Source organism: Bidens hawaiensis, unplaced genomic scaffold (genome assembly GCF_021521415.1).
Source record: "Bidens hawaiensis isolate Kalapana, Puna unplaced genomic scaffold, B.hawaiensis_p1.1 tig00018977_1, whole genome shotgun sequence".
NCBI classification, from domain to species: Eukaryota; Viridiplantae; Streptophyta; class Magnoliopsida; order Asterales; family Asteraceae; genus Bidens; species Bidens hawaiensis.
In genome coordinates this window covers 258,031-268,479 of record NW_027492885.1, presented here as the reverse complement: position 1 = coordinate 268,479, position 10,449 = coordinate 258,031, and the positions used below count along the sequence as shown (strand labels likewise).

Sequence of the window (10,449 nt, the reverse complement as noted above, 5' to 3'; positions counted from 1 at the left end):
TTTTTATTATATTCTTTATTCTTTTTCTTTCTTTCTCTATTTTTTATTATTTGAGGGTTTTTTTAACACAAATCATTTACATCTTTCTCAATGCTATCACCTTTTTGTAGAATAACTTGAACATGTATGGATAAATACTATACATTATATCATAATCATAAGAGGATTGATATACTAACATAAACAAATATCAAATTGCAAATTCTTGTCGCCGCAGCACCGCGCGGGTTTTATACTAGTAATAATAAAAGTGGGAGAAACTTGCACAAGTAAATACTATTTAATGAATTGACATATTTAGATAATCTATAAATGCCTACCACAAAATCCTATGTGTCGCTCCCCCACTCCTCTAAAATCACTAGATTGCCTGATTTGTAAATGATGACCTCTCATCAATTTAACCCGGTTTTGATCCGTTTTGTTACACGGGTCATAACACATCGATAATCTTTCAACTTTTGCCTCCAAACCCTTTCCGTTCAATCGTATGTTAAATTCCCTGTCAACCCACCCTAATCTCTCGATGTATCTCAACAATATGTTCATATTTCTCCTACCTTTAATTCATCACCATCATTCTTGATCATCTCTTTTCTACTAGCATTCAATCGTTGTTATTCATTATAGTTCTTCGATTGAAGTCCGATTCTCAAACGCCAGGTATGTTTATTTGTTCATTCGGTGATCCCGGTTCGTCTCTGATTTATTTATTAGTGTTTCATTCTAATTAGGGTTTAGTTTCAACCGCCTTACAGATCCTTTTGATTGTTGTTGCAGGTTGCGATTAAGGCAAACATCAATTGAAATCAGGGGCATTAAGCCAATAAGCATTTTAACTGATTGTTATAATAAGCTCTTGATAGTTTCATATATATATATATATATATATATATATATATATATATATATATATATATATATTGGCTGTATTGGGCATAATATTTTGGTTGACCAACACAAATGGCAGCTATCTAAGTCGATTCAAGGTTGATTTTAATTGAAGATCCTAAGCTAAATTGCCACTCAAGCAATCGATGATCTCGTGCTGGTGACTTTGTTGACCGTGGATCGTATTTTGTGGAGGGTATATACTAGCATTGCTTTCATTCAAGTGTATGTCTCCATCAGGTAATATGGCTACATTGTTTTCTGCCTTTAGTCTTTAGCTGTTTACAATATTTCCATCTTAATTACCCGGTTTAATTTCTTGATATGTTCCAGCTATACATATTTCATGTGGTAATCATGAGAGTAAAATCATGAACAAGATTTATGAGTTTGAGGGTGAAGGGCGGTCTAAATTGAGTGATAAATATGTGGAGCTATTTGTAGAAGTTTTATGTTATCTACCCGAAGCTCTATTGTTCATAGTGGACCGTTTAGCACTAATGGAGTAAAGCTCTCTGACACAGAGCAATTGATCGGTTTCGTGAGCCCCCATAGGAAGGTATTTTGTCTACTTTAATTTTTTTTGTTTGTCAATAAAATTTAATTTTTTTAATTACTTTATGTTTAGGGCTGATGTGTGAGATATTATGGAGTGATCCTCAACCTAATTCTGGTAAAATACCGAGCAAGCGTGGTGTAGGTCTTTCTTTTGGTGGAGATGTAACAAAAAGGTTTGTGAAGGATAGTAATCTAGGTAATGTTTACGTTTTATGAGATGAATAAAGTAGTTTGATTATACGGGCTGATATTAGTGACACATTGACGCATTTCCACTATTTTTTGTTATTTGTGTTAAAGAATTAGTTGTGCGCTCTCATGAAGGGTATGAAATTGAACATGATGGTAAACTCATTATGGTTTTTTCAGCTCCAAACTACTATGACCAGGTAATTTAGTATTGTTCTTTTTTCAATAACATTAATTCTTTTTCAGCATTTTCTATATTGATATATTTTTGAACTCTTTAATAAATATATATATTTTCATAACGTTCATTCGCAATCTGATGTGAAGTCAATGGCGTACGCCAGCAATCTCCAACGCATGTTCAATTCGTGTTTATTTGCTGATATGGCATTTTGGGTGGGATGGGTTTGGTTTCTCTAATCGTTAACTGCACATATGGCTTGAAACTCTCAAGACAGGTGTGGTGTTACAAAGCTGGTGATCTTCTGGTCAATCATGTTCAGGTCAACGCCTACTAGTAAAAACACTCTACAAATGCGGTTTAGTGAAATTTATAATTGAATTAAACATTAACATGGCACATATTGAAAAACCGTTATATGATGCTTTTATGTTAAGGCGACTCAATTTCCAAAGACGACTTGAAAGAGTAAATTTAGGGGTGTGTTTGGTGCGGTTTAGTGCAGTTTTGGGTTAAAACCGAATTTGCGGTCTTTCGATTTTTAAAACCATTCGGTTTCGTTTTTTTTTGTTTTTAGTTTTCGGTTTCAATACGGTTTTGGGTTTCGGTTTTGCTAATCGGGCATAAAAGTTTGACTCAATATATTTATATTTGGATATATAAACGAAGACATAAAAATCCTACGTGTCGCGATGTAGTTGCTCCCCCTATTTTGGAGTCACCAGATTTGCTTGATTTTTAAATGGAGTCTTCTCATGCATTTGACCCGAATTCATGGAGTCTTCTCATGCATCTTACCAAACCCAGATATTCCTTAAACGAGTTATAACATCTCATTAAATTAAAAATTATTCTCACCAAATTATTGATGTAAAAATCATATAAAATAGGATATAATAAAAATCAATATCTTAATTATTTTAAAAAAGATATATATATATATATATATATATATATATATAAATATATATATACTAGATGGGTGCCCGCGCGATGCGGCGGGGAACAAAAATTATAGTAGTCATGTAATAATTGTGGATGTTCAAGGTTCGTTTGAAACCGTGAAAACGTTTGAACCAATCATCACTTTTGGTCAGCTGGTTTCCGAATGTTCAAACCATAGCAACCGGTTTGGTTTATGGTTTATACAAAAAATTAACCATATAAAACCGGAATGGACGGTAACTTATTATTGAAGCTCAATTCATGAAACCAAACCATTAGTAACGATTAAGTTTAAAGTTTCTACGGTTCAATTTCGGTTCTCAATGACAAAAAATCAAACCAACAGTTTGGCTCACGATATAACTTAGAAACCGTTAAAACCGAATTGTAACACCCATATGTAATATGTTAATTTTTTTTATTTGAAAAATTATAGCAATACCATACTCAAATTAAAGACAATAAAATGCTCATTTTTATGGTGCAATTTTTTATAAAAAATATTAACGTATGTAAAAGTTATGGCCGTTGGAAAATCGTTGGTGGGAAGTTATTTACAATTAAAATTAAAATGAATATATAGGTAAAGATAAAGGTCCAAAGTAGTATTATTTCTTAAATTTACAAAAGTTGCTTAAAGTTGAGGGGGCAATGTTGTAACTATTTCAAGACACATCTTCTAGTGGACAAGTTTGTCCCTCTCTTACATGTTATATAAGGTGTATATTATGCATTAAAATTTGTAAATCCCTTAAAATTAAGGTGTCTTAATTTGCCATCTTTTCATACATTATATATAGTATAGATTATTTAAATTAAAAAACCAATTTGATAGTAAAAAAAATAAACTGGTCTCATCAAACCATAAGTATATTATTAACTTTCATAAATATTATTTATAATTTAAAAACCAATTTTATAGTAAAAAAAATAAACGAGTCTTGGGTCTCATCAAAACCATATAGCTTTTAAACCGGGTTATAATATCTCATTTATTTGCTAAACAATTTATCATCAAACCATAAGTATATTATTAACTTTCATACAATAATAAATATAAATAAATAAATATTAGAACAAGCAATATATAACAACCCCCGTAATACGGGGATAAAAACTAGTTTAATTAATATTCAAATATATATTGTAATTAATGTGCGATAGAGCCATAAAGATGTTATTAACTACCGTTACTATTTATACATATAAACCTCGTCTTTCCACTTGTATAGATCACATGCAAAATTAGATTACAAAATGGGAAAGAGTTTATTCATGTTCATGTTGGTGATATCTTTATTTGCTTCAGGTATCACTATTCTTTTTAAATCAAACAATATATCAATTTTAGGTGGAATCAAAAGCTGTGATGTAGTAGGAATTTTTTTAATGGGTTCACTAATATTTGTTATTCAAATGTATCATAATTCTCAAAACCTGGTTTGGGTCAGCAAGTTAATACCATGCAAATACGAAACATCATTTTTTATTTCCTGTTATTTTCAAGCCACGCCCATGTGGTTAGAATTTGGAGACGACATTGTCTCCAAATGATTATTAAGTGGTAGTCGTCAGTTTGGTTTCTCGGGGAAATGCTCAAGTCAAATTCTGAAGCCAGCGTGGGCCCAGTTAAGATAATATCGTCTGGCCTAGAGATGCACAAATCGGGTTTTTCAAATATCCGGTTTCGGGTATGGAACTGGGTTCGGGTATAACCGCATATTGGAAAATCGGGTATTGGCAATACCCGAGTCAAGTCGGGTCCAAGTATATATTGCCTCTAATAACCATACCCTATGTATCAGGTTCAGGTCGGCTATAGAATCGGGTATTTTAAAACCTGGTATTTGAATACCCTGCTTCCAGGCATTGAAAAAACCTATTTTCAGATTTTTTCCGGCTATTTTTCAATTATAGATTGGAGTTTTTAACAGGTTTCACTTTTTAGGGTATTTTTCAATTATAGATTGAAGTTTTTAATAGGTTGCACTTTTTAGGGTATTTTTTGGATGCTTGTATTATAAGCGTGGATATATTTGTTCATTAATAATTTTTAAGTATCTTTATGCATGAAACTTCTATAACGTATAAATGTTTGAAATTGGATTATTTCACATTATATTCTTGTATCAAGAGAAATACCTTGGAATATATTAACTTCATCCACTATTATACTTTCTCTATTTACATTTCATTTTCTTCATCATAAATATTTCTATATCATATTACACATATTTTCACATGTCTACTTTATTTTCTTAGTGTCTGATTTATACACTTTACAACATTACTCATGTAACATAAATATCATTATGTCTTTGATAACAAGACGGAAAATAATTGCAGAAGAGACGATGGTGAAAGTGATAGAAGCGAAGGCGTGCGAAGGGCCTACTACAGCTGGTCCGTATCGTTGTACGATTGATTGGGAGTGTGCAAACTTGTGTACATGGAAACCTACAGCCGTGGGAAACTTGCTACTGGGAGTGTTAAAACTTATTTCTATGTATGTATATCATATAATAAATGTCACATTCATTGTTTTACGAGTCTCCTCAAATAATAAATAAACATTATGTATTATATTTAAGGTTGGTGGATTAATATGTGTAATATCCTAAAATGATTTTAGTATTAAATAAAGAAAGTTGCGTTTAGTTATCGAGTGTTAATAATTAATTTATGCTAAATAAAGAAAAGATCATGGATTGGGATTAAATAAGATGGATTAAAGGGTAATAGGCTTTAGGTCCATGGGCTTTAAGGGATATAAATATCCCCTTAAACCATCCTAAAACCCAAACTATCATTTCCATCTTTCATAAATCTCTACCCACTCAAAAACACACACATACACTACACCTCTTACGGCCGAGAGAGAGAGAGAGCGGATTCGAGTCCAAAAATCAAGCCGACCATTATTAGATCTTCAATATACGAGATAACCAAGCAAACCACGACCACACCGAACGTATAAAAGGTATGTTTTGATCCTAAAGATTTCGTTTTTATAAACGTTTAGTCTTGAAACTTAGAACGAGAGTAGATCGGATATAAACAAAACATAAAGTTGTAAACTTGATGATAAATACGAGTGTAATGAACCCGAAAATGGAAACGGCTCGATTAATGAACCCTTAACATTAGTATTGAACGTTTTAACCATAAAGGTCCAAACTTTATGTCTTTCCGGGCTAAGTTTTACCCGAACTAGGCCATGGGAATGATCGCGGAGTTAGTTAACGTAATATCCAAGAAATTCTCGATGAAATAAGGGTGATTTTGGTGATTTAGTTTGAACAGAGACGGCAGCTGGGCAACTTCGCCTGCAAGCCATAACTTCGCCTTCATGCAAGTTCGCTTACAAGCAAGTTCGCCTAGCTGATAACTTCACCTAAGGCCAAGTTCGCCTAGCTGATAACTTCGCCTAAGGCCAAGTTCGCCTAACTGATAACTTCGCCTGGTGACAAGTTCGCCTAACTGATAACTTCGCCTGGTGATAAGTTCGCCCATGATAACTTCGCCTGGCATATGTTCGCCTATGGTTAACTTCGCCGATCACTAACTTCGCCTATGCTTAAGTTCGCTTATTGTTAAGTTCGCTTAATGATAAGTTCGTTGGAGTTAGCAAATTAGAAAATAAATTAAAAACCTAATGAAAAATGTGTTAAGACAGTTAATGGAAATAAAATTTTTCCAAGCTGACCTGGCAGCTCGATCACAGCCAGGGGCTCTGCCCCTTGGACCCTGCTAGGGGCTGCCGCCCCTAGACCCCGCTGCCAGGGGCGCTGCCCCCCGGACCCCCGTTCGTTGTGGGTTATATAAAAATAGAAATACAACATGAGTAGTAGTAGTTAATTGATACATGTAAATATTATACAGTTAGCCGTGCACAGCTCAAGAAGGGAATAACGATTAACGGCGAACGTAACAGGATTCAGGTGAGTTTCTAGCCCCATTTATGTGTTATGTTTTCGGGGCTGTGTGCATACTCAATATGTTTGTTAATACGCTTATCCTAAGAGATAAGTGTATGCCTTATGTGAATAATGTGAAATGTATGAATGATTGCTTGATGGTACGTGAACGATCTTTGGATATTGCATGTACTGTCAGGTTGTAACGCTATGTATAAGGTAAGTATGATATGTATGCTTATATGTATGAATGTGATAAAGTTAATAAAAGAAGGAAAGGATGGTTGTATGGTTACGAAGAGGGTACCGGGCCCTAATAATACTCGAGGTATGATGTATGGTTGTATGGTAACGAGGAGGGAATCGAACCCTACTAATATTCGAGAACTAGGGAACCGAACACTACTAATATTCGAGGAAAGAGGGTACCGAGCCCTAATAATACTCGAGGAAAGAGGGTACCGAGCCCTAATAATACTCGAGGAAGGAGGGTACCGAGCCCTAATAATACTCGAGGAATGTAGGGCGTAATGCTCTTTATAACGTAAGATATGAAAGCAAGTTAATACAAAAGAAAGTATGAAAGTATGAAAGTATGAATGAAAGAATATAAGTTTGTGTGTATTGTATAATGTATGATTAACTAGAACTCACTCAGCGTAGCTGACTTTTAGTATGCACGCAGGTGAGTATGATGAGGCAGCTCGCTTGAGGAGACACGTGACACTGAATAAGAGGCTGACATCGGAAGACTCAAGACGTTTAAGTTTAATGTTTCGGTTATTTTGAAAGACAATATGATGTTTTAAGACAAGATGTGTTTTGTTATGAAATGTTTTATGAAAGCTTTTATATTCCGCGAATGTTTTAATTAACTCTGATATTTAGAACTGCGTTTATGAGTAAATCCAACACGAAAGTAGGGCTACCGGTAACGGGGCCTTACAATATGGGCTTGATGACATGGGCTTAAAGGTTATTACTATTTTCTTAGCTGGTGATTATTCTTGATATTCCATACAAGTGTCGGTGTACAAATTTCATAGGGTTCGGTCGAGATTTTAACACATATATACAATTAAAAAAGCATCTTACAGGGTACCTTAACCCCGCCCCCATGGTAGGTCCACCAATGCCTGTCGATCTAACCTTTCACACTATTTGTTTTCATTGGACTCCGTCAAATAATAATAATAATAATAATAATAATAATAGCTTAACTTCTTTCAAAATTCAGACTGATATTAGGACTTTTGATCGAAAGGAGTATATAAGTCAATTCATGTAAACTTATCTTGAAATAGTGCTCCAAACGACTTATTTTTGTTAATCAGGAGTTTAAACACCCCGATTGAAGCATCGTTTCGATATTTGGAGCACCATTTTGAGTTAAGTTTCATATCAGTTGACTCGTATCCTCTTCCGATCAAAAGTCTGAACATCATTTTGAAATTCAGAAAAAACTTAATGGAGTTACGCTTTTTTAACGGGGTCCAACGAAAACAAATAATATGGAAAGTGAGACCAATGGCAACAATTTTGTAGGATGTGATTATTATCGGCTAACCTTAAAAAGGTGGGATTGTAAAATATCAATTTTCCTTTATAAAATACTAAATTTTTTAGTATAAATATAAGTTACCATATCAAAATTATTTATAAAATTTTTATTTATAAACTAAGCGATATAAAATGAAAATGAAATTTGTTATTTTGTAGTTATTGTGAAACATTATAGTTTTTATGAGAAATATAAGATTAATAGATATAGATTTTTGGATATAGGATTTAGTGATGATGTAGGCTATTAGGGATTTTATTAGAGAAATGTCACTAAGGTCTGATCCAATGTTAAAAATAAGTTTGGCATGAAAATGTTGAGTTTTCTGGCCGAAAATGTTTTTCCAGCGACCATCAACTAACGACGTTAGAATTCTGTTAATCGCAGACTGTTGGGAACATATATGATAAAATGTGAGATTGTCTGTCACACCCCGACCAAAAAGCCGCGGAGCATGCCGGGGCGAGACGCTTGATTGGACGTGAACACATTGACACCAATGTTATCAACTAATTAGTTAGTTAGGACCGGTAGGGACCAAAAGATGATAGTTGAGATTGATAAAAACCAGTACACCTTAAAAGCTTTAAAAATATAAATATGAACTAGTTAGGAGCAATATTAATGAAAGCAACTCCAAAAATACTCAAAATTGAAATAGTTATAATATTTATTTAAAATTTAGCTCATAACAGTTACACATCTAAAAAAGGAAACATTGTTTTTATGTAATACCAATGCAATCTCTTTTGGGTTAGACTAAATGTACCCCCATGGTTGCTTGTGAACCCCCCCTCCCCTGGAAAAACCAACTTTTATATTAACCATTGAAATCATATAATTACCAAATTAGCACAAAAGTAAGGATTTATTATTATTTTTTTACAAGTTGCATTTTCTTTTTATGATTTCGAGTTTAGGGTTTTGGGTTTCGGTTTTAGGGTTTAGGTTTAGGGTTTAGGATTCGGTTTTGGTTTTCGGGTTTAGAGTTTCGGTTTTAGGGTTTAGGGTTCGGTTTCGGGTTTCGGGTTTAGGGTTCGGTTTGGGGTTTAGGGTTTAGGGTTCGGTTTCAGGGTTTAGGGATTAGGGTTCGGTTTCGGGTTTCGGGTTTAGGGTTTAGGGTTCGGCTTCGGGTTTAGGTTTTAGGGTTTCGGGTTTAGGGTTTAGGGTTTTGGGTTTCGGGTTTCGGGTTTTGGGTTTCGGGTTTATTTTGTAAAATATAAAGTGGTAAAATAAGGATATTATAAATATATATACTATTAAAATTAAAAAAAATATATTATAAAATTTATAATATTAATATTAAAAATATAAAATATTAATATTAAAAAAAATAAATTAATAGTAATACTTGATAGTTTTTAATTTGATATATGTAGTGGAGGTTATCAAATGAAAGTAATGTTGTAAGGACTAATATGTATATAAATAATGTTAAGAGCTAATTGTAATTTATGTAATAAGTTAATGGGAGAGTATATTTAGTGAAAATGGAGTAAGGGGGGTATGTTTAGCAGCACCCAATCTTTTTAACAAAAGTTACAATTTTCAATAAAACTTGTAAATTGTTTAGATAATTATTGCATCTGATATTCTGATTGTTTAGACATATATGTTCCACAAAGTTGTTTCATAATGTAATGCAACTTATGTTTAAAATATTATTTCTAAAAATTCTCCCTAGCCTAATTTCCTATTAATTAATTTTTATTTATTTTTCAATTCTTACCCGAATAATTATCATCCTCAATTGGGTTTCCCCAGCCTAAAGTAGGCATAAATTCGGCCCCCTAATTTTGTTGCAATTTTGATTTCAAAAGGAGTGGTGTACACATATACTTTTTAAGATGATAATTTAATTTTGGATTGTTTTTTCTATGATAAATGTTTCTAGATCAAATATATTATATTCGTTTATGTTTGTTTATTTAATATCTAAATGAACAGTTCACGAACATAAACGAATATGAATGAACATAATTGAACAAAGATAAATGAACATATATGAACAAATGTAAATGAACACAAACAAACATAAATTAACTCACTTACATGAGCACAAATGAAAAAATATATAAAACCTTTAAGTAGGTACTCATCTAGATAATATTTAAATACTTTCTATTAATACTTAAACGAACATAAATAAACATGATTAAACATACATAAATAAACGAACGAACGAAACATGTGTTCATGTCCGTTTG

The 10,449-nt window shown here is 32.9% G+C and overlaps 1 pseudogene; it reads left to right on the top strand.

Moving 5' to 3' along the window:
* The first annotated feature begins 1,044 nt into the window (after positions 1 to 1,044).
* On the top strand, positions 1,045 to 1,899 carry LOC143557474 (serine/threonine-protein phosphatase 5-like; annotated as a pseudogene).
* The last annotated feature ends 8,550 nt before the right edge of the window (positions 1,900 to 10,449 follow it).